Raw genomic sequence first — 12,538 nt, 5'->3', positions numbered from 1 at the left:
TGACGCCTTTTCTTTTGTTCAAGGTATCATTATTGTTACAGGATAAATCATCTGACTGTGGTAGATTGACTCTGACACCATGTCTATAGGTCACAGTATCATTATTGATACGGGATAAATCATCTGACTGTGATAGATTGACTCTGACACCATGTCTATAGGTCACAGTATCATTATTATTACGGGATAAATCATCTGACTGTGATAGATTGACTCTGACACCACGCCTATAGGCCACAGTACCATTTTTGTTACAGGATAAATCATCTGACAGTGATAGATTGACTCTGACACTATGTCTATAGGTCACGGTATCCTTATTGTTACAGGATAAATCATCTGACTGTGATATATTGACTCTGACAGTATGTCTATAGGTCACAGTATCATTATTGTTACAGGATAAATCATCTGACTGTGATAGATTGACTCTCACACTATGTATATTGGCCAAAGTACCATTATTGGTACAAGATAAATCATCTGACTGTGATAGATTTACTCTGACACCATTTCTATTGGTCAAGGTATCATTATTGTTACAGGAAAAATCATCGGACTGTGATAGATTGATTCTGACACTATGTCTATAGGTCACAGTATCATTATTGTTACAGGATAAATCATCTGACTGTGATAGATTGACTCTGACACCATTTCTATAGGTCACAGTATCATTATTATTACGGGATAAATCATCTGACTGTGATAGATTGACTCTGACACCAAGTCTATAGGCCAAAGTACCATTTTTGTTACAGGATAAATCATCTGACTGTGATAGATTGACTCTGACAGTATGTCTATAGGTCACAGTATCCTTATTGTTACAGGATAAATCATCTGACTGTGATATATTGACTCTGACAGTATGTCTATAGGTCACAGTATCATTATTGTTACAGGATAAATCATCTGACTGTGATTGATTGACTCTCACACTATGTATATTGGCCAAAGTACCATTATTGGTACAAGATAAATAATCTGAATGTGATAGATTTACTCTGACACCATTTCTATTGGTCAAGGTATCATTATTGTTACAGGATAAATCATCGGACTGTGATAGATTGATTCTGACACTATGTCTATAGGTCACAGTATCATTATTGTTACAGGATAAATCATATGACTGATAGATTGTCTCTGACATCATGTCTATAGGTGACAGTATCATTAATGTTACATGATAAATCATATGACTGTGATAGATTGACTCTGACACCATGTCTATAGGTCACAGTATCATTATTGTTAAATGATATATCATCTGACTGTGATAGATTGACTCTGACACTATGTCTATTGGCCACAGTACCACTAGTGGTACAGGATAAATCATCTGACTGTGATATGTTTACTCTGACGCCTTTTCTTTTGTTCAAGGTATCATTATTGTTAACAGAATAAATCATCTGACTGTGATAGATTGACTCTGACACCATGTCTATAGGTCACAGTATCATTATTCATACGGGATAAATCATCTGACTGTGATAGATTGACTCTTACACCATGTCTATAGGTCACAGTTTCATTATTATTACGGGATAAATCATCTGACTGTGATAAATTGACTCTGACACTATGTCTATAGGCCACAGTACCATTATTGCTACAGGATAAATCACCTGACTGTGATAGATTGACTCTGACACCACGTCTATAGGCCACAGTGCCATTTTTGTTACAGGATAAATCATCTGATTGTGATGGATTGACTATGACACCATGTCTATAGGCCACAGTACCATTTTTGTTACAGGATAAATCATCTGACTGCGATAGATTGACTCTGACACTATGTCTATAGGTCAAAGTATCATTATTGTTACAGGATAAATCATCTGACTGTGATAGATTGATTCTGACAACTATGTCTATGGGTCACAGTATCATAATTGTTACAGGATAAATCGTCTGACTGTGATAGATTGACTCTGACATCATGTCTATAGGTGACAGTATCATTACCGTTACAGGATAAATCATCTGACTGTGATTGATTGACTCTGACACTATGTCTATTGGCCACAGTACCACTAGTGGTACAGGATAAATCATCTGACTGTGACAGATTTACTCTGACGCCATTTCTATTGGTCAAGGTATCATTACTGTTATAGGATAAATCATCTGACTGTGATAGATTGACTCTGACACCATGTATATAGGTCACAGTATCATTATTGTTACGGGATAAATAATCTGACTGTGATGGATTGAGTCTGACACCATGTCTATAGGTCACAGTATCATTATTATTACGGGATAAATCATCTGACTGTGATAGATTGACTCTGACACCATTTCTATTGGTCAAGGTATCATTATTGTTACAGGATAAATCATCGGACTGTGATAGATTGATTCTGACACTATGTCTATAGGTCACAGTATCATTAGTGTTATATGATAAATCATTTGACTGTGATAGATTGTCTCTGACATCATGTGTGTAGGTGACAGCATCATTATTGTTACAGGATAAATCATCTGACTGTGATAGATTAACTCTGACACCATGTTTATAGGTCACAGTATCATTATTGTTACAGGATATATCATCTGACTGTGATAGATTGACTCTGACACTATGTATGTTGGCCACAGTACCACTAGTAGTACAGGATAAATCATCTGACTGTGATAGATTTACCCTGACGCCATTTCTATTGGTCAAGGTATCATTATTGTTACAGGATAAATCATCTAACTGTGATAGATTGACTCTGACACTATGTCTATAGGCCACAGTATCCTTATTGTTACAGGAAAAATCATCTGACTGTGATATATTGACTCTGACAGTATGTCTATAGGTCACAGTATCATTATTATTACGGGATAAATCATCTGACTGTGATAGATTGACTCTGACACCACGTCTATAGGCCACAGTACCATTTTTGTTACAGGATAAATCATCTGACTGTGATAGATTGACTCTGACACTATGTCTATAGGTCACAGTATCCTTATTGTTACAGAATAAATCATCTGACTGTTATAGATTGACTCTGACACTATGTCTATAGCTCAAAGTATCATTATTGTTACAGGATAAATCATCTGACTGTGATAGATTGACACTGACACCACGTCTATAGGCCACAGTACCATTTTTGTTACAGGATAAATCATCTGACTGTGATAGATTGACTCTGACACTATGTCTATAGGTCACAGTATCCTTATTGTTACAGGATAAATCATCTGACTGTTATAGATTGACTCTGACACTATGTCTTTAGGCCACAGTATCCTTATTATTACAGGAAAAATCATCTGACTGTGATAGATTGATTCTGACACTATGTCTTTAGGTCAAAGTATCATTATTGTTACAGGATGAATCATCTGACTGTGATAGATTGACTCTGACAGTATGTCTATAGGTCACAGTATCATGTTACAGGATAAATCATCTGAAAGTGATAGATTGACTCTGACAGTATGTATATTGGCCAAAGTACCATTATTGGTACAAGATAAATCATCTGATTGTGATAGATTTACCCTGTTACCATTTCTATTGGTCATAGTATCATTATTGTTACAGGATAAATCATCTGACTGTGATAGGTTGTCTCTGACATCATGTCTATAGGTGACGGTATCATTATTGTTACATGATAAATCATCTGACTGTGATAGATTAACTCTGACATCATGTCTATAGGTCACAGTATCATTATTGTTACAGGAGATATCATCTGACTGTAATAGATTGACTCTGACACTATGTCTATTGGCCACAGTACCACTGGTGGTACAGGATAAATCATCTGACTGTAATAGGTTTACTCTGACGTCATTTCTTTTGATCAAGGCATCATTATTGTTATAGGATAAATCATCTGACTGTGATAGATTGACTCTGACACCATGTATATAGGTCACAGTATCATTATTGTTACGGGATAAATAATCTGACTGTGATGGATTGAGTCTGACACCATGTCTATAGGTCACAGTATCATTATTATTACGGGATAAATCATCTGACTGTGATAGATTGACTCTGACACCATTTCTATTGGTCAAGGTATCATTACTGTTATAGGATAAATCATCTGACTGTGATAGATTGACTCTGACACCATGTATATAGGTCACAGTATCATTATTGTTACGGGATAAATAATCTGCCTGTGATGGATTGAGTCTGACACCATGTCTATAGGTCACAATATCATTATTATTACGGGATAAATCATCTGACTGTGATAGATTGACTCTGACACCATTTCTATTGGTCAAGGTATCATTATTGTTACAGGATAAATCATCGGACTGTGATAGATTGATTCTGACACTATGTCTATAGGTCACAGTATCATTATTGTTACGGGATAAATCATCTGACTGTGATAGATTGACTCTGACACCATGTCTATAGGTCACAGTATCATTATTATTACGGGATAAATCATCTGACTGTGATAGATTGACTCTGACACCACGTCTATAGGCCACAGTACCATTTTTGTTACAGGATAAATCATCTGACTGTGATAGATTGACTCTGACACTATGTCTATAGGTCACAGTATCCTTATTGTTACAGGATAAATCATCTGACTGTGATATATTGACTCTGACAGTATGTCTATAGGTCACAGTATCATTATTGTTACAGGATAAATCATCTGACTGTGATAGATTGACTCTCACACTATGTATATTGGCCAAAGTACCATTATTGGTACAAGATAAATCATCTGACTGTGATAGATTTACTCCGACACCATTTCTATTGGTCAAGGTATCATTATTGTTACAGGATAAATCATCGGACTGTGATAGATTGATTCTGACATTGGTCATGTGATTACTGAGCTTTCTGTATTCAATGAGAAATACAAAAGCATGCACACATGACCAGAGTTATTTAAATGAGTAAAGTCACATGGTACAATAAAACAGGTTTAGATCACATGTCTAATGTTTTTGTTTTGAATGGAAGGCTGTTACACTACTCATACGTACTCCATTGAGTATTTTATATAAAAATAAATTGAAGTAACATAGACACCTAATGAGTAACTTTCTTGATTATAAGTTTAAAATTATGATATTCATAGTCAGAGTTCGTATATATCATACATTAACATACATGAAGAAAAAAAATATTTATCTTTAAAAATGAATTTTTAAGAATTATTTTTTGAAGATTTATAGAAGTCAAACGGACTTTACTGATGAATGGTGAAAGTGAAAATCGCGTATCAGGGGAGTGAGGTTTCACCACAATTAACTAGTACATAAATTAATATATATCGGAGTTGGATTTCACTAACCGCCCTCTTTGGTCGCAACACTTTCTACCCCTTGTGTCACTCATCTGAGTTTTATTTAAATTGATTTTGTCGCAGAAATAAGGGACTTATGTGGCGTCAGTCAAAATGAGAAAATCAGAGACAAATACATACTCAGATCCTAAAAAATAAGATGACAAATAGGACGAAATATGTGCCCAGAAAAGATGAGCAATTCCAATTATGAATTAGTGGGGGGGGGGGGGGGGGGTTGCATGACTGGTGATTTACAACAAAACTTGTTATGAAAAACAAATATGAACATTTCGGCAACTGTTTATAGTATTCATAAGGAAAAGTGATATCGTGTCATTGACTGTATATGACATAGAAGTATACAGTCAACGCATGTTGACTGCTTAAATAGAACGAGCGCAGTATAAAAGTGATATCGTGTCAGTGACTGTATATGACATAGAAATATACAGTCAACGCATGTTGCCTGCTTAAATAGAACGAGCGCAGTATAAAAGCCAATAACTAGTAAAAAATCTAAGACAATGTGTGACATTCTTGTCCCACTTGTGTCTTTGTCAATATCTAATTGTAAAAACTTAGTACATTATGTGTTTTGTGGCAAACTTTATACTTATTTTTCATTCAAAGATTGTTTCAAGAAGAAAAATATATAGATATCATTGATTTTAAGAAAGGTAGTTCATATGTTAATTAAGAATCGGTGCTCACCCATTAGATTAGGAATTGAAAATGCCAGATACTCAAAAAATCGTATTGTACAGCTGATAAAGTTATGGATTAGCGTCATTTTTCAATCGAATGCTCACGTCATAAAACTATAATTTGAGGGATGAACTCTTTCAGCAGATTTCTAGCACTTGTCAGAACTTTAAATGATTATTCTTCGATGTCAACACAAAAAACTTTACTATTATGGGGGAAAGTGATGATGTTATTGTTAGTTCAATTTTGAATTATGTAGTACAGGTCTTGATACTGACTTATGTTTGATATCAATGTGTCAGGTATTTTTTTTTTTTTTTCCTATTTTGTTTTGGATCCGATTGTGACTGAGGTTTATGGTGAAATAAAGATACAATAGCATATTAATAGTATTGTAATGTCTTAATGTTGATCCAATCATTTTACCTCCGCTTCGAAAAGGGGGGGGGGACTATTTTACCACTGTCTGTCGTACCGTCCGTCCGATCACGCCATCCAGTGAAAAAAGTTTTGAAATATCTTGATGAATTGAGTCAACATTTCGCTAGGTTCCTGCAGATGAAAGTTCGAACATATCTTTAGGGTGTTTTTTTTCCTTAAAGTTGGTCAAGGCCTTTAAGATGAAAATGACACCTTGTAAAGACCAATAATATGCTCAGTTTGGTCCCTAGGGTGAAAAGATCCGGGGTTGGTGTGGTCAATATTGGCGTCTCTCTGACTATCGAAATTGGGGGGTAGGGGTCGATTAAATATTCTTTTTGGCCTACGATCACATTTTTTAGTATAAATAAAGATTCAGGCATGTAGTAGACACCCTTAGCATTAGTTTGAGCTATAATATTCCCCAATGACATGCCTGGGCGGTGCTGGGGGAAGATTTTCACTCTTATGGGTAGTTGCCTTTTTACTTTTTTTTTTGCTTTTCTTTTACTTTGTCCAACAAGTTTGAACTAATCCCTCCTCTGCACATTTTTTTGACAGAAAGAAAAGCTCTTAAACTAGTCTCCATTACCCTTTGGGTTATTGTTTTTGTGATCCGATTTTATACGGTTCACCATACGAAATTTATAGATATAGGAAGATGTGGTGTGAGTGCCAACTTTCCATCCAAATAACAATTTATAAAAGTAAACCATTATAGGTCAATGTACGGCCTTGAACACGGAGCCTTGGCTCACACCGAACAACAAGCTATACGGGCCATAAAATTGTATGTACAGTGACCGGGTAACCGGAACTCCTGACATCGCTAAGATCAAGTAAGGTCACCTAATCTTTGCAGAATAATTACTAGCATATCCGACTTGATTTTTCAATGAATATAACGTCAAAGGGTTTTAAAAATGCTATAGATAGGCATTATTTAAACTTCAAAATCTTAACTTAAGTCTATGAAATAGTTATAGTGTATTTGTATTGCATTGAGGCCTTAAGGGTGATTTTTTTTTTTTTTTTTTTTTTTTATCAAAAATTGGATTATTTGGGTTCTTTGATATGCTGAATCTTACTAAAACAAATTTATACTGGACAAAGCATGTTTCCAAATAACTTGCATAGTATATTGAGTACTAAAATAGGAAGAAGACTAAAACATTAAGCTGAAAAATATAGAAATTTTGTTGCCTGCACAACTCCAGCTCATTAAAAATACGAATTAATACAGATAGGTGCCTGCTTTACTCATACAATAAACTATGATGATAAGAATAAACTGTGGGCATTCAATGAATAAACCTTTGCATATAAGGTCGAAATGATGATCTGCTACACCACTGGTATTCTTATATTGATATGATAACAAATAGCAATCCGGATTATAATAATGGCTAAATACAGTCAGTATAACAGCACTGAAATGATGATCCCTGTCCTCACCCAACAGATATTGATGTCATACGAGTAGACAGTACTTCAGTACTTTGATTGAATTTGTTAAAGTTTTGTTCTTTTTATTTTTTAAGAGACAAAGCTAGATGCTGCAGATTTTGAAACTTATGATAAACCATATAGCAAAATTAACTAGTCCTTACAGATGAAGTTCCAGATGATGTCTACGCTAATAATTCCTATACATGTTGGTAATAAATAAGCTTCTGTTCAAATTGCCTTAAATTCCATGAAAGGTTTGACAAAGTTATTGATGACTTCAAAACTGTAACATCAGACTGAATCAGAATATTTACTTTGAAAAGCTTAAAATTGAGAATGGAAATAGGGAATATGTAAAAGGGACAATAACCCGACCGAAAATTCCGCACCTGGATACGGGTCTCAGCTGGCCCTTTAATACAAATGTGTACTTCTTCAGTTCATTTATCAGTATAATACGGGAAAATGATAATAAATACTCTGAAGGTTTTGAACTGCATGGATTTTTGCATGTCTAAATTTTTCTAAAACTCCTTAAAGGTTTGACAAAGTTATTGATGTCTATTTTTTTTAACCAGACTAACCTTTATACCTTGCTGTTCGGTGTGAGCAAGGCTCCGTGTTGAAGGCCGCATCTTTGCCTATAATGGCTTAAATTGTTACATGGATGGAGAGTCGTTTCATTGGCACTCATACCACATCTTCCTATATCTATGAACCTAAATATTGACACTGCCGATGCCGATGACGGAATATAGGATCTCTATGTCTCGCTTAAAATCGCGACATAAATGTTGCAGGCTCGACAAAAAGCCTCAATATGTTTGATCATACAAGGAAACCTATCTACACTGTAACAATGATGTTTAGATCCTAAATACATTTCTAAGCACATCTTTTGTGCACTTTTTTTTACATGTTTAGGTTTGTGTTTATAATCGTGTTTAAATTCAAGTCATGTTTAGATATGTGCTTACTGAGAAATGTGTTTAGAATTAAACACAATCCTGAACACGTTTAGAACTAAACATATAATACAAGTGTTCATTTCTAAGCACGACTTTTTTAAAATGTATCATATATAACAACAACTATAAACACGCACCACTGAAGAAATGTTTCAACTATCGGTGTTCTAGGTAGTCTTCTTCTTTCTCGGAGTACCTGTTCAACACAGAGACAGATGATACCAATTTGAAATTAAAACTCGTTATTGAAGAGGAGCTGACAAACTAATAAAAATGACCAACACCATGCTTCATTGCTAAAAAAAAATGGGACACATGAACCAAACTGCGTGATGAATGGATGTGCTGTGTATCACCATAAACATGTCTAGTAATTTTCAGGCCGCGTTTACGCTGGTTTCTTCTTATGTTCGATAAGTTCAGAGGGAGAGGGATGTTTTAAGCTTCTTTTTTTTAAAACAAAATTGTAATCCAAGACCACAACAATAGACCATCTTGTACTATTATACCACTGTCCAAGGTTAGGGGAGGGTTGGGATCCCGCTAACATGTTTAACGCCGCCACATTACGCATGTATGAACCTGTCCCAAGTCAGGAGCCTGTATTTCATTGGTTGTCGTTTGTTTATATGTTGCATATTTTTTTCTATAAATAAGGCCGTTAGTTTCCTCGTATGAATTGTTTTACATTGTCATTTCGGGGCCTTTTATAGCTGAATATGCGGTATGGGCTTTGCTCATTGCTGAAGGCCGTACGGTGACCTATAGTTGTTAATTTCTTTGTCATTTTGGTCTCTTTTGAAGAGTTGTCTCATTGGCAATCATACAACATCTTCTTTTTTATATTAGCCTATATAAAATTGAGAATGGAAATGGGGAATGTGTCAAAGAGACAATAACCCGACCATAGAGCAGACAACAGCAGAAGGTCACCAACAGGTCTTCAATGCAGTGAGAAATTCCCGCACCCGGAGGCGTCCTTCAGCTGGCCCCTTAACAAATATATATACATTTGTACTAGTTCAGGGATAATCAACGCCACACTAAACTCCAAATACTACACAAGAAACTAAAACAGTATCGTAACTATATCCCTTCTTAATAAGTCTATTTAAAGGTTTTGTTAGCTTCTGATGTGAATACTGACATTTTTGTGCTTTATAAATTTTCCATAAAATATTGGATGTGCAATACCTGAACGTATAAGAAGTCTGCATGTTGAACTATATTTACGAATGATGTCCTTATACCGATGATATAAAATTTTGTATATGCTTCTTTCAGAAAGACAATGAAAGACAAATGAAAGAGTAAATGTACAAATTTGTATAAAACTTAGGACTGGAGACAAAGTCTATTATTCCTCTGTAAATTAACTATATCTGAAGTCAAATTACTACATGAGTTACAACTTCCCTGTTTAGCTTCTACGATAGATTATAACTAAAAAGATTTATAAAAAACAAATTCTGTATCAGTACTACGAGGATCAGTGGGGTCGCCAAATGGACGGCTGTACTGATAGAAAGCCTTATAACTATATTACTTTCAAGACAAAGTTTGGTCCTTAAAGAAAACGTTTCCCTGAGCGAAAGATACATTTCACTTGATAGCTACGAATTTCGTCACATTGACAATTTCGTTGTCATAAGGGGGTGGGGGCTTGAGGACGGTGGGGGAACACACACACACAATGTATGTCTCAGGTACACCGAAAATAAAAATTTATGAAAAATATTTTCTATTTCCACAAATATAACGTTACATTAATCTCTAAAAAATATTATTTAACCTTTTAAAAATGCTGTTAAGTGACAATTCGTGTATAAAATATTTAAAATTATTACCAATCATATATTCTATTACTGTAAACATGGTAAACAAAAATGTCAATTTGAATGATGATCTCTCATATCTCACCGAAGTCAGAAAAGGTTTTTGAAAAGCTAATATATATATTGATCCATCTACTTCTTCTTTGTGGAGTCGTGAAACTATTAGTTTCCCACAATTTTACGGAATTATAAAAACAAATCCTGTACCGTTTTTTTCCAGCAATATGCCTAAACTATCTCCTTTTCTGATGTACAGAGACCAAATGTTGGGGCTCATCAGTGAGAATAAACCAACTTCTGATGAAGAATATTTTGACCTTTATTTTGCGATATAGAGAACTGACATAATTCAGGTACTCATTGTACAGTTGTACCAGAGACATATAATATATATTAGATGTCTCTGGTTGTACTAGATGAAATTTCAACACTAGAAACAAGAACATAAATACACAAATATGACATACAATAGATAAGTTTTTATAAGGCAGCAACCATTTGATTTTCTGGTGGGGCTATGGATTTTTTTGGAAAAAAGTTTGTTTCCAGGTTTTGGAAAAAAATATAATTTGTTTTTGACCCTGAGAAAAAAAAAATGTTTGTTTCACCCTCAGCTGCCACTATATATATGTAATGCTAAAGAAAAAATTGTTTTCGACTTGGCGCCAAAAAAATAGATTGTCTTTCGCGGAAGGCGAAAAAAAAAGAGTGTCCAGAAAAAAAATCCATAGCCCCCCCAGAAAATCAAATGGTTGCTGCCTAAGTCAGTCAGGGATACCCCTGGTACTATTGTACAAGTTATCTTTATTTCCTTGAAGTAAATTATACTTAAATAAGTTAATTATAATGTTTGAATAATCTCCCCTTAATTTTCTCAAAAATTTACTTACAAGTATTCTTTTACAATTCCACAAAAATTTTCAAGTTTTGAGATGTAAATACAATTGCCGTTAACAATTTTTCTCAGGTTAGCTCATAAATTTTGATTAGAGTTCAATGTTTTATCTCATTATTTCAACAAAGCAACTGATGGCGCAAAGATCTTAAGTATTTGTGCAAGGCCTTCAAAAATTGCTCCTTGGAGGCTTGTAAATGAGCAGTGTTCTGAAGATAACAGACAAATGAGATTTTCATTGTCCACGAAATTACACTTAAATTATTAGTAAAGGACATCTGCAAAGGACAGACATTCAAAAGTTCTATTAGAGCAAAGAAGTCCTAAGAATTCAAGAAAAGAAGATACTGAGTTATAGTGAGATAGGATGAATTTTTTACTTGCATAAGGCCAAACAAAAAATATATGTCTGTTAACTGTTACCCAACCGACCCTACTTTTGAGCGCCGACCCTAAGTCATTTTATTTCCGTCGTAAAGTGAGAAATAAACTGAACTCGTGTCAAAAGTGAAGTTAGTGTTGCCAATAATCATAATAATATACAATACAATACAAATATTTTATTTTTTATTGGCACAAATTTTGCCACAAACTCAATTACTATAATTAACAACGGCCCATACAACTAGTATACAAATAGTAATGATGCAGCAATTTAACAATACTACATAGAATGTTTGGGCACATTTCGAACAATGAAATATGCAGTTATAAATATCAATATATAGTTATTTTGTAAGAATAGACTACTGACATAAGTATATTGTATGTTATCATGGTTATAGCTTCAAATTGTTCATATTACTCATTTATAAGGACATTTTTCCTTAATTCAAATGATTGATTAATAAAAGATGATATTAATCTAAGTGTTTTTCTACACTTGCTATTAAGTAGTAGTTTGATATATTCATTCTCAGTTTTGGATTGTTTGTCATTATTTTTAAAATACATGAAATAGGACAA

Source organism: Mytilus edulis, chromosome 6 (assembly GCF_963676685.1).
Source record: "Mytilus edulis chromosome 6, xbMytEdul2.2, whole genome shotgun sequence".
Classification (NCBI taxonomy): domain Eukaryota; kingdom Metazoa; phylum Mollusca; class Bivalvia; order Mytilida; family Mytilidae; genus Mytilus; species Mytilus edulis.
Note: the sequence above shows the minus strand (reverse complement) of the source record.